This window comes from Ranitomeya variabilis, chromosome 1, assembly GCF_051348905.1.
Source record: "Ranitomeya variabilis isolate aRanVar5 chromosome 1, aRanVar5.hap1, whole genome shotgun sequence".
In the NCBI taxonomy this organism is placed as follows: domain Eukaryota; kingdom Metazoa; phylum Chordata; class Amphibia; order Anura; family Dendrobatidae; genus Ranitomeya; species Ranitomeya variabilis.
The window spans coordinates 157,865,572-157,879,337 of record NC_135232.1 but is presented as its reverse complement, the minus strand read 5'-3'; the positions used below and the strand labels follow the sequence as shown (position 1 = coordinate 157,879,337).

At 45.4% G+C, this 13,766-nt stretch overlaps 1 protein-coding gene across 10 annotated transcripts in view; it reads right to left on the bottom strand.

Annotated features, from left to right (window-relative positions):
* Nucleotides 1–12,847, bottom strand: part of FER (FER tyrosine kinase) — a 310,990-nt gene extending 298,143 nt beyond the window's left edge. For all 10 annotated transcript variants that reach the window (XR_013221836.1, XR_013221837.1, XM_077290053.1 and 7 more), the window contains exon 1: nt 12,725–12,847. The gene's annotated coding sequence lies outside the window, so the exon portion shown is untranslated. The remainder of the gene's footprint in view (nt 1–12,724) is intronic.
* Between the last annotated feature and the right edge of the window lie 919 nt (nt 12,848–13,766).

The window sequence follows — 13,766 nt, the reverse complement described above, 5'->3', positions numbered from 1 at the left end:
TGCTGACAACCTTTATTTAGCAGCTCTACTAGGATTAGTGGATAAAGCGAGAGCACACTAATTACATGTATCTTAGATTACATTGCTTATACCATAATAATCAGGATAGAAGACCCGAAAGACCTGAAGTGTTGAACATACCCTAAGGTCATATGCACAAGACATCTTTTAAATTCAGACAAACCCATAGAGTTTTTCAAGATGACGCTTCAGGAAACTTTGGAGTTTATTTTCCTGAAACTTTTGTTTGTTTGTTTTTTTTTTTCAGTCGTCTCCTGAGCGGTTTGAACGACGATTTCGCCCGCTGGCCGTACATGGATTCACTACTGTACTACATGATCTATGGGGACTGATTAACCTCTTGCTTATTTCTTCTTATTGTCCTATATGATAATGTATTATTATCCACAGTGATTGTGTCATTTTGTCTTACATGCATCTTTAGAATAATTGAACATAATCAGCACTCCTCATTTTCTGATAAAGACAACATTGCTGCCCTTTATCCTGACCTCACCACGCCACCCTTTCTTCTTACTTGATTACATCTCTTACATGTCACAATCATGATTGGTTCATGTTTTATATTTTTTAATATTTACTTTCTAATAAATTGGTATATTTTTATATCTCACTTTGAGTGGTGTTTCCCTATTTAAAGAAGTACTCGACTTAGCTACCGTAGGTACCTCTGTGTCATCTATGAGAGAGCCACTGCCAGACTCCTCTCGCTGCAGCTTATGTGCCCGACAAACTTTAGTCTAATGTATATATGGGCCTTAAAAATCAGCAGCAGCACATCTCACTATATTCCTAGGTAATACACTACAGATAATTTATAAAACGTTTGTTTAGCATGGTGGATCAGTGGTTAGCACTGCAGTTTTACTGGGGTCCTGGGTTCAAATCCCACCAAGGACAACATCAGCCAGGAGTTTGTATGTTCTCCCCGTGTTTGCACGGATTTCCTACAAGTCCACCGTTCCCTCCCACACTCCAATGACATACCGATAATGTAGAGTGAGTCTCAATGGGGACAGTGATGATAATGTCTTTAAAGCGCTGCGCTGTATTAATAATAATACATTTGGTCCCCATACATTATGCAATAGCCAGCAAAAGGGCTTTAAACAAAAAGTGACCTTAGTAAAACCACCTTGAGGATGTTTTTACATATTGCCGCCATGGTGGATTTTTTCAAAAAAAGAGGCAAAACAAAGCAGTTCAACCACAATGTAAGGCTACGTTCACATTTGCGTTGTGCGCTGCTGCGTCGGCGACGCAACGCACAACGCAAACAAAAACGCAACAAAACGCACGCTAAAACGCTGCGTTTTGCGACGCATGCGTCCTTTTTCGCCGTAAGTTGGACGCAAAAAAAATGCAACTTGCTGTGTTCTCTGCGCCCAACGCTTGCGGCCAAAAAAACGCATGCGTCGCAAAACGCAGCACAACGCATGTCCACGCGCCCCCATGTTAAATATAGGGGCGCATGACGCATGCGGCGACGCTGCGGCGCCGAACGCTAATGTGAACGTAGACTTAAACAGTAACTTGGCTTCAGGTGTGAATGCAGCTAAGAGCCAAGGTCGTGATTACCTACCATCATGTGATCAGAAAGCGAGGTACAGATTTTTTATTTTCACATCCAAAGTACCCTACGGTATATAAGAACAGGGCTTCTTGCAACCCATGTTCACATGGTGCTGTTTATTCCCAAATATGTGCTGCGGAATATGGTGGTAAATAAAAATTATTATTATTATTAATTCACTGTTCGGACGACCCCTTCTAAGGGTAAGTTAACACAGGGCGTTTTTGTTGCTATTTTTTTTCGGCAGCAAAACCTGATCTTATTGGCAGGAAAGAAGCTGCGTCAAAAACGCAGGTTTAGGTGCGTTTTTAGTGCTTTTTTAGTGGCGTAGTTGGTGCAGGTTTTTTAGGTGCGTTTTTTTTCTCTTTGTCCATGAATTTTCAGAAGCAAAAATTAGGCAAATAATGATACCAGCGTTTTTGCTGCGTTTTTTTCAACACCCATTCAAGTCAATGGGTAAAAAAACGCTGAAAAAACGCAGCAAAAACACTGAAAGAAGTGACATGCTCTATGTCCAAAAATGCAGCAAAGCACAATATAATGATCACACAAAAAAACAATGTGTGATGAGATTTCTGAAATCTCATAGGCTTTGCTGGTACTGTAAAAAGCAGCTGAAAATTAGCATAAAAAAGCAGCAAAAACGCCCTGTGTAAACTTACCCTTAGAAAGGGTTGTCCAAACAGTGGATTAATAATAATAATTTTTATTTATTTAGCGCCAACATATTCCGCAGCACATATTTGGGAATAAACAGCACCATGTGAACATGGGTTAAACTGAATGTTCGGCCCCAATAAAATAAAGCCTATACTCCCCTATTGAACAATGAAGAGGAAACCAAGCAGCTGATCCCGGACTCATCTGCATGTACAGTTTGTCCGAAGGTGGACACGTGACCCCAGCGGTGATTGGGCGCCGGGCATCATGTGTCATTCCACCGCATCACAGCCCCGGGAAGAGCGAGTGCTGACCAGTGGGAACGGTCCTAATAGCGGACAACCCCTTTAAAGATTTGTCTCCTGTCTCACAATGGGAAAATGAATGTTTCTCTCATGTTCCATTCAGATACACATTATCCCTTGCTGGCATCTTCCACAAGCTGCATAAATAGAGGCCATCACCAGCTCCAGTATATAAGATTTGCCTGTGCCAAACCTCTGGCTACAGGTCTCAGATTTACACTGCTGACTGGCGATAATGACAGGGTGAAACTAGGAGAGCAGGCTGGGTCTACACTTGCATCACCGAGCCACGGGAGTCACCCAACCCAGAAGGCACAAACCTGCCCAGAAAAGAATGACACCCTTCACTACTCTGGGGGTAAACCATGGCTTCTCATCTCACCAACAAAATGCTATGCAGACATTTGCATCTGCATGTGAATGGCATGACACGGGATGCGGAGGCTCTCCGATCGGAATACACGCCAAGCCCTGTGTGTCCAAAAGGGATAGCGCTAGTGCCAAACTCCTGGCTAGGTCTCAGGACCTAGGAGAGATACCTCCCTATAATATCAGTGAGAATCCCGTCATTTACAGGCTAAAATAACATTGTTCTCATTAAATCCCTGATTTGCTCCAACCAGAAGCCAGGATCCAGAAGACGTTTCTCTACCCGGAAAGTCTGAAAAAGCGTTGTCCACATAAGAGTCTAAGCCGGTCCGAGGAAAAAAATCACAGCATGTTAGAGTTTGATCCGATATTCGCATCAATGCAAATCAATTTATTAATCATATCTTCTCCTCATCCGAGAAACCCTGATTATACTGTGATCAAACCCTGATCAGAGTGTGATTAGCAAACTCGGCCTGATTCTCTCGGATGAGAGAAAATCCATCAGTTTGCACCTTGCTTAGGCTAGACCATCAATATCCTATCAGTGGGTTTCATAGGAGCACAATAATGGCATTGAGGAGACCTTCAGTAGGCCGTCGGAATTAATGACTAAGTGAACACTCTCCCCTCCCAAAGGACAGGCACATTAAGGAGTTAAACAGCACGGCTCCTGAGACCACTCTATACACCCGCACCCCTAACGTGCTGTACAAGGTGCACCTCATGCTGGGAAGGCGTTAAATCCCAGCAAACCCCAAAAATCCATTAAACGGGTTGCCCACTGCTAAGATAATATCTTCTCGATCTAAACGCTTGCATCAGATAAAATAAAAGCCTATACTCCCCTCCCGTGCTGGCGCCGTTCATGCGGTGTTGGCACTCGCGGTTGTATGACACGTGGTGCCCGATGCCCAGTCATTGCTGCAGTCACTGTCCTCGCCTTCTGTCTAATTGAACATGAAGAGGAAATCCAGGCTGCAGCTAATCTCGGACTTCCTCTTCATGTCCAATTCATAAGATGGGGAACAGAGACGGCAGCAATGATTGGGCTGATTGGGCACCATGTGTCATACAGCCGCAGGAGAGCCCCGGGACTGCGAGTGCAGACACCGCTGGAAAGGAGACGGATCTTGAGGGTGTATAAGCTTTTATATTTATCCAGGCCAAACAATCAGATTGAGAAGGGTTTGTCCTAGTAGTGGACAACCCCTTTAAATGTTTTCAATGTTCACAGACTTTACCCAGTTAAAAAATAAGAAGAAACTCAGCTTCATCTGCCAACTACTGTTCAAGTGACCGCTGCAGCCAGTCACCGAACTCAGTAGTTATGCTAATGCAGACTGTACAATCACAAATTCAGAAAGAAAAAAGGAAAAATAACTTATTTTTAAGGTCTCTCGAGTGATAGCCGATATTTTTATGTTCTTCAATGAGGCAGTGCGGATGCACAATTTTTTTCACTGACAAAATCTGTCTTAGAAGATTCGTAGCATGCTGCCATTTCACTTTACAATCAGATGCCACTCACTTATACAAGTCAATGAGTCCCTGACAACCATCGGACTGCACCGAGAAAGCGTCTGAGCGCAGGCCACTGTCCACAGACTTACAGAATGGAGGAGTTTGGTTCTCCATCTTCTCCTAATCCGAGAAAGTCCAATCACACTACGCCTACACTGATTATGCTGTGGCCAGAGATTGATCAGCGTCGTTAGCATAACTGCACCGATTCTCTGGCATGACAAAAGGCTAATAAGAACGAAAACTATTTTTTGCACCACTCTAATCATAATTGGTAAAAAAAAAAAAAGTCCAAATTATCTGGCATCAGAACTTATGGAAAACAGACTTAGGGCATGTTCACACTTTGCAGTTTTTGCTGCGGATTTTTCCACAGCGGATTTGGAAAAACCGCATTGAAAAACCGCTGCGGTTTTCGCTGCGGATTTTCCTGCGGTTTCTTCTGCGGATTCCTCTGCGGGTTTCCAACAGCACTTTCCTATTGGTGCATGTTGAAAAGCGCTGCGGAATCCGCAGAAAGAAGTGACATGCTCCTTTTTTTCCGCAGCAATTCCGCGCGGTTTTTAAAGGGATTTTCTGCAAAGTGGGAACAGCGGATTTTGTTTTCCATAGGGTAACATTGTACTGTACCCTGCATGGAAAACTGCTGCGGATCCGCAGCGTCAAATCCGCAGCGGATCCGCAGCAAAAACCGCAAAGTGTGAACATAGCCTTATGGGGGGCATAGACTGCAGGATCAGCTATTAAATGACCACCTATTAGCTACATGCAAGCCAAGTTGGGGGGCTTTTAACCCCTCCATGAACTGAAGTATTTTCATTTTTGCGTTTTCTGTTTTTGCTCCCCTTCTTCCCAGAGCCATAACTATTTTAATTATCGGTCAAAATGGCCATGTGAGATCTTGTTTTTTGCGGGACAAGTTGTACTTTTGAACGACACCATTGCTTTTAACATTTTGTGAACTGAAAAATGGGGAAAAAAAAATTCCAAATGCAGTCAAATTGCAAAAAAAAGTGCAATTTTACATTTGTTTTTTATTTCGCTTTTTTATTATTATGATTCTATTACGAGTTAACACGTCTAGGTTCTTTTTATCTACATGGAGACAAAAATTCCAAAGTTTTATAAAAAATAAATAAATAAATAAATAAATAAATAGTGCCATTTTTCAATACCCAAAGCTTCTCCATTTTTTGTGATCTCAGCTTGGGTGAGGGCTTATCTTTTGTGAGCCGAGCTGACATTTTTAATTATACCATTTTAGTGTAGATACGATCTTTTGATCGCCCGCAAATGCATTTTAATGCAATGTTGCAAAGACCCAAAAAAACAAAATTAGGGCTGTCCCACACGTCCAGATAATTCCGGTACCGGAATAAATCGGTACCGGAGTTATACGTGTCCGTGTGCCTGGGAACTCACGTAGGCCATACGTGCGGCACACGTGTGCCGCCCGTATGGCGAGTGGGTACCACACGGAGCATGTGGTACCCACGCGTGTGGTACCCTGCATCGTGCTGAAGCCGCGATTCATATGTTCCCTGAAGCAGCGTTTGCTGCAGAGAAAATATGAATAATAGTGTTTAAAATAAAGATCTATGTGTCCGCCGCCCTCCCACCCCCTGTGCGCCCCCCCCCGCTGTTCAGAAAATACTCACCCGCTCCCTCGTTGGCTGTCGCTCCTTCCTGGTCTGGCCCCATCTTCTCCTGTATGCGGTCACGTTGGGCCGATCATTTACAGTCATGAATATGTGGCTCCACCTCCCATAGGGGCGGAGCCGACTATTCATGATTGTAAATGAGCGGCCCCACGTGACCACATACAGTAGGAGGCGCGGGGCAGAGAGGAAGGAGTGACAGCCAACGTGGGAGCGGGTGAGTATTTTCTGAACAGCGGGGGGGCGCACAGGGGGTGGGAGGGCGGCGGACACATAGATCTGTCTTTTAACACTATTATTCATATTTTCTCTGCAGCAAACGCTGCTGCAGGGAACATATGAATCGCGGCTTCAGCACCATGTGGGGGGGACAGCGCTTACTGTAGCGCTGTCTCCTGCACGCACACGGACCCCAGACGGAGAACGTCCGTGTGAGGTCCGTGTTTTACACGGACCCATTGACTTTAATGGGTCCGTGTAATACGTGCGCTCCCACGAACACTGACATGTCTCCGTGTTTGGCACACGGAGACACGGTCCGCAAAAAATCAATGACATCTGAACAGATGCATTGATTTTAATGGGTCTACGTGTGTCAGTGGCTCCGGTACGTGAGGAAACTGTCACCTCACGTACCGGAGCCACTGACGTGTGAAACCGGCCTTATGGTGTTTTGACTTTTTTTCTCGTTACACCGTTTAGCGATCGGGTTAATTTTTTTTTCATATTGATACATCGGGTGATTGTGAAAGCGGCGATACCAGATATGTGCAGAATTGATTTTTTTTTTTGTTTTATTTTGAATGGGGCAAAAGGGGGTGATTTAAACTTTTTTTTTTTAACATTAAAAACGCATGCTTTTTTTTGTACGCGTTTTGCCGCGTTTAACGACGCATGCGTTTTTTTGCTGCATGCGTTCTTTTGCAGAAATGCAACATGTAGTAATTTTCAGAGGCGTTTTTTTGCCGCAAAAAAAACGCATGCGTTCATTTGCGTTTTATTTGCGGAAAAAAATACATTGATGTCTATGGAAACGCATGCGTTTTTGCGTACATGCGTTTGCTTGCGTTTTAAACGCATGCGTTTTTATAGAAAAAAACAAGAATACACCCTGATAAGCCACCCCCCACCATCAGGGTGATAAAGGGATCTTAACCCTAACCCTACCCCTAGGGATCCAAACCCTAACCCTAACCCTACCCCTAACCCTACCCCTAACAATATGACAGTGAATACTCTCCGAGTTTATATTTTTAGTACTCTATAGCAATACCGTATATCTTGGGGTGTCCACATTGAACAAAGCTTTTTATTAGAAGAATGTCCTGGTCTCCAGGTCAACATAATAGCCAATCCCTATGGATCCCTAGGATCCCTTAGGTTAGAGTTAGGGGTAGTGTTAGGGTTTGGATCCCTAGGGTTAGGGGTGGGGTTAGGGTTTGGATCCCTAGGGTTAGGGTTAGGATTTGGATCCCTTTATCACCTTGATGGTGGGGGGTGGCTTATCAATGACCTGGTGACCAGGACATTGTTGTAATAAAAAGCTACCCCTAACCCTAGGGATCCAAACCCTAACCCTACCCCTAACACTAACCCTAACACTAACCCTAACCCTAGGGATCCTAACCCTAACCCTAGCTAATTCTATTAATAGTGGGTTTTGTAGTTGATTTTGATGATTGGCAGCTGTCACACACTTCTCAGCATGCGTTTCAAAAACGCAAACGCAGGAAAAAACGCATGTAAACGCATCAAAACGCTGCGTTTTTTTCTGCATGCAAAAACGCATGCGTCTTTTTTCACCACCTGCGTTTTTTTTTTTTTACAAACGCTGCAGATCAAAACGCAAGTGTGAAACCAGCCTTAGCTGCGTTTTTATCAGGCACATTTGTCTTTTGTGCATGCTGATAACATATAGTGACCCCCCCACCCCCCCCAAAAAAAAAAAGAAAAACATGATGCAACTTCCTGTGTTTTCTGCACCAAAAATGAAGTAAAATCCGTATACCTGCATTTTTTACTGCTTTTTGCACTTATTGCTTCTTATGGGTGAAAAATGCTGCAAAAAAACTGAAAGGAGTGACATACTGAAGTTTTCAAAAACATTTTCCAATTCAGTCAAGGAAAAAAAAAATAATGTGTGTGCATGAGATTTCGCAAATATCACAGCTTTTGCTGGTACTGTAAAAAGCTTAGTCTTCTTTCACACTTGCCGTGTTTATGCAGGCCGTTTTTACGGCCCAATAGATTTCTATGGGGCCACAAAATCGGGCAGTAAAAATTCGTCGGAGCGCCGTACGCTGTATGGCTGTGAGGGCCGTATTTATGGCCGTGATAAAATATCGAGCCTAAGGGTATGTGTCCACGGTCAGGTTTGCTTCAGGCTTTGGTCAGGATTTTATGCAGGTAAAATCCTGACCAAAAATGCACCTGAGGTCACTGGCAGGTCACCTGCGGTGTTCCTGCGTGTTTTGCTCATTGTAGCAACATGCTGCGTTCTGAAAAAACGCAACGCATGTGCGTTTTTGCGGGAAAAACGCATGCGTTTTTAATGCACAGTGGAGACGGGATTTCATTAAATCCCCTCCACTATGCTGTAACATCTGGACGCTGCGTTTTTGACGCTGCGGCTCAACGCTGCGTCAAAAACGCAGTGTTTCCTGAATATGGACACATACCCTAATCGATGTTTTTCACCACTTACGGACACGACCCACATTGAAATTAATGGAGCCGCAAAAACAACGGAAGCTTGCCCAGTGTGTTGATTTTGCGGTACACCTTGAAGACTGTATTTGCGGAACGCCGTATTTTTACTAGGACACTCTTTGAAGGCCTGCAGAGACACGAGATGGACCTATTCCAAACCAGAAAAACGGCAAACTTTTTTTTGTTTGCAGCCCGTTTTTGCGGCAGACCATGAAAATTACAGCAATACGGCCCGAAAAAATAAACACGGCAAATGTAAAAGTAGTCTAAAATGTGCATTAAGAAAGCAGCAAAAATGCAACGTGTGATCATAGCCAAAGATGTACAACTAAGCTCGGTGTGTTCAAATCATCTTCTTGCCAACTGGATAATAAATAACAATCGCCCGAGTCTTGGGATCACGCAGCTTTGTGCGGCTGTAAACATAGTGCAGCTGTACTGTATGATGGCTGCAGTAAGCAATGTGCGGGAAAATCCTCCAAGGGAAAGTCACACCATCGAATTCAACAGATTCCTAATAAAGGAACAATGATCCTGTAATCTGCAAGTATAATGCACAATGTACAGAAGGTCAGCAGCCGCACACAGACTATATATGTGAGGGAGCCGTGTCAGGGCACACACACAAGAACTCCCCTATTAGCTCAGAGGATGCATCTTATTACAGCTCCTTCTTTTATTTTATTACAAGTTCCCTCCAAAGGTACAATATTATTTGTTTTAGTATGGAGCTTTGTATAAAAAGAGGGGAAAAAGGTCTGGTCTGCCGCTGTATGTTTCAGGTGAGCTTTTGGTCAGTTTTTACGGATTTTCTGCATATTAAGTAAATTTGATTACTTGCGTTTTTATCTTTTTTTTTTGCGTGTAATGCTTTAACCCCTGCCAATTTTACAATTCTGACCACTCATTTTATGAGGTAATAACTCTGGAATGCTTCAATGGATCCCAGTGATTCGGAGATTGTTTTCTCGTGACATATTGTACTTCACGATAGTGGTAACATTTATTTGATACGACTTTGTTTATTTGTGGAAAAAAAGGAAATTTGGTGAAAATTTTGCAATTTTCAAACTTGAAATTTTACCCTTAAATCACAAAATAGTTATTTCCCACATGTCTACTTTGCATCAGCACAGTTTTTTAAACAATGTTTTTTCTTAGGAAGTGAAGGGTTTAAAGTTGACCAGCGATTTCTCATTTATCCAACAAAATTGACACCTTTATTTTTCTTTTTTAGGGACCACCTCATATTTGAAGTCACTTTGAGGGGTCAATATGACAGAAAGTACCCAAAAGTGACACCATTCTAAAAACTGCACCCCTCAAGGTGCTCAAAATAACATTCAAGAAGTTTATTAACCCTTCAGGTGCTTCACAGGAACTGAAGCAATGTGTAATGTAAAAACGAACATTCAACTTTTTTCACAAAAAAATTACTTTAGACCCAAACTGTTTACTTTTCACAAAGTTAACAGGAGAAAATGGACTCTAATATTTGTTGTGCAATTTCTCCCAAGTATACCGATACCCCATATGTGGGGGAAATATACTGCTTGGGTGCAGGGCAGGGTCCACAAGGGAAGAAGCACAGTTTGACTTTTTGTCACGCAAAATTGGGTGTAAGCCCCAGTTTGCATACGTTGCTCGATTGACATGCTCGAGTCCCCGCATGCTTGGCGGCTGTTAAGACACCCAAAAAAAAAAAACATGCGGGGATCTGCGATACTCCGTGTATACCCAAGCACCGATGCTAACTCGAGTAGCGAGCACTTGCGCTCAACACTAGCCGTCATATAATCTTTTTTTTTTTACTTTTGAAAAAAAACTGTTCTACCTCCAACCCCAACTGCAAAGAATGGAGAAAATATATATATATTTATAATCTAACTAAGGGGATTAGAAAGGGGGATTTGATTTACTACTTTTTTTCTTTTGATCACTGTGATAGGGTCTATCACAGTGATCAAAAGGAACAAATAGGAAAAATTCCCTATTGTTGCCAGGAATCGGCTGGCAGGTTTCAGCAGGCGCACTACACATGCGCCCTCCATTTTGTTTCTGCATAAGAAGGAGGCATGCCAGGAGATCATGGATCAGATACCTAAGGTACCATGGGGGGGGGGGGGCTCGGGGACCCCATTTCTCACTTCTCTGATATGTTAGATCCTATCAGAGGAGAGAAAAAAAATTATAATCTGACTTTTTTTTTTAATATAATTGCTGTTATTCGGTAAATAACTGATCATGTGATAGGGGACTGTAAAAATTGGCACTGATCATGTTCTCCAGGGTCTCAGCTCTCTCTGGTAGCCGAGAACCCACAGGTTTTCCGACGCTGGGGGCGCTATACCCTTATTTGTCAGCGCCATTAAAAAGTGCAGCTGAGGAATAAGTACCCTTAACTGCAGCCGTTAAAAGGCGTATTGGGGGTCGTTAAGGGGTTAAATAAAGCCGCTTTGCTTTTGATACTTCCTGGTATTTGGCTTTGACAAATCTTCATTGGTACTGCATTGTGCAGATTCCACGTGTATCAGGTGCGTGTCCACTGGGGAGACACACTAATACTGCATGTGCCTCTCCTAGCTCTAATACAAGTCTGTGTGAAGAAGCAGCACATCATTTCTCTTGCGGGTACATGGAGTATGGCATGTTGTGGATTTGTGAAGTGCACCGCAGGTCTGTTTGCACTGAGTAAAAAAAAAATAAAAAATTAGCATGAGATTTCTATAAATGCCATCCGCTTTGACGTTATCTTCACTGCCCCCATTGGGGCTCACAATCTACTGCTGCCCCGGTATCAGAGTTCTGGCAGCAGCGGTGACGTCAGCCCAACAGCGTGCATCACCGCTGCAGCCAATCAGAGCTCAGGGGCTGTACTGCTGTAAATGTGACATCACCGCTGCAGCCAAAACACCAATACCTGAGCAGCAGCTGAGAACCGATGCCGGACCCGGGGAGGGTCGAAAACCCAGATGTACACAGACAGGACCATGTTGGGCTTTCTTGCTATTTCACCAATGGTTAGCATGGTTGGTCTGTCACAGCGCCACGTTGTCAGCAGCACATTCCCCATTTAGAGGGGCCAAAGTGCCCCAGACAAAAAACGGCCTGGTTGTCGAATACCAGCCCAACAGCACCATAAAGGGGCATTCGTAGGATTGAAAGTTATCCCCTACCCATTGGATGGAGAACAAGTATCCGACCACTGCGGGGCGACCACAAGGGCTTCCACCAATCCCGGGAACCCGCACTGGTCTCCATACACACGGCCGCCCATGGAAATAGCTGAACCCTGTGCTCCGCTGATCTTCCGTATTCGGAGCAGCCGGGAGCAGGGTCGCCCACCGCTCCCATCACACGGGGCCAATCAGAGCCCTGGTTCTCGGATCCCCAGTGATAGATCCCATGGCACTTAGAGCAGACTGTGGGGGGCGCTCTGGAGTTACCCTAAAAATAACCAGCCAATAAACAATCCCAAATAGAACAGCCTAAAAAGTCAGCAGCCATGGCAGAAGCCTGGGCCACCACACACCTGGGCCGTGTAGTGCACCGGTGAGGTGATGGCACAGAAGCTCCCTGGCACCGGGCGCTGTCAGTGGCTGCCACTGATTACACGGAGCTTGTGCAGGCACTTAAAGGCGCAGACACCTCATTACACAGCGGTCAGGAGCAGCACATAGCGTTACCCTGGAGCTGCATGTACAGGACGGTGATGCCGGGACAGCACTGGTTATACACAATGGCAGGACACCGGGCGACTACACAGTACAGGACACCGGCCCGGCCCGCTGCCTCCAGCTGCTCCACACTCCGCCGTATCCCGGCCCCTCCCTTCACGCCCTCCCGGCATCCTGCAGGAACACCTCCTTCCTCGCCTCCTTCACCATCCCACAGCTTTCCGGTACCTGCAGGCCAGTCCACCGCCCGGAACCTCCGCCAACACCGACAACAGTGATCCCGACAGGCAGCGCGTCACCGAACCGCAGCGTCACTGCGTAGGCCAATGGAGCAGGGGGAGAGGGGAGGAGCCCGGAGCCGAGCCAACCAATCAAACTCGCGGAGGAAGCCATCCAGGAATGGCCTAGGTCATGTGACCGCTGGTGCTGCGGGATGTGGGAGCCGGGGATGTACTTGTGTTGTCAGTGCTTCCTGCGCTGCTCCTCCTACATACTGCACTACCACTGCTCAGTGCTGCGCTACCACTGCTGTGTGTGCTCGGTACTGTGCCCCCTACATACTGCGCTACCACTGCTCTGTACTGCGCTACCACTGCTGTGTGTGTCTGCTCTGTACTGTGCCCCCTACATACTGCACTACCACTGCTCTGTACTGCGCTACCACTGCTGTGTGTGTGTGCTCTGTACTGTGCCCCCTACATACTGCACTACCACTGCTCAGTGCTGCGCTACCACTGCTGTGTGTGTGCTCTGTACTGTGCCTCCTACATACTGCGCTACCACTGCTCTGTACTGCGCTACCACTGCTGTGTGTGTGCTCTGCACTGTGCCTCCTACATACTGCGCTACCACTGCTCTGTACTGCGCTACCACTGCTGTGTGTGTGCTCTGCACTGTGCCTCCTACATACTGCACTACCACTGCTCAGTGCTGCGCTACCACTGCTGTGTGTGTGCTCTGTACTGTGCCTCCTACATACTGCACTACAACTGCTCTGTACTGCGCTACCACTGCTGTGTGTGTGCTCTGTACTGTGCCTCCTACATACTGCGCTACCACTGCTCTGTACTGCGCTACCACTGCTGTGTGTGTGCTCTGTACTGTGCCTCCTACATACTGCGCTACCACTGCTCTGTACTGCGCTACCACTGCTGTGTGTGTGCTCTGTACTGTGCCTCCTACATACTGCGCTACCACTGCTCTGTACTGCGCTACCACTGCTGTGTGTGTGCTCTGTACTGTGCCTCCTACATACTGCACTACCACTGCT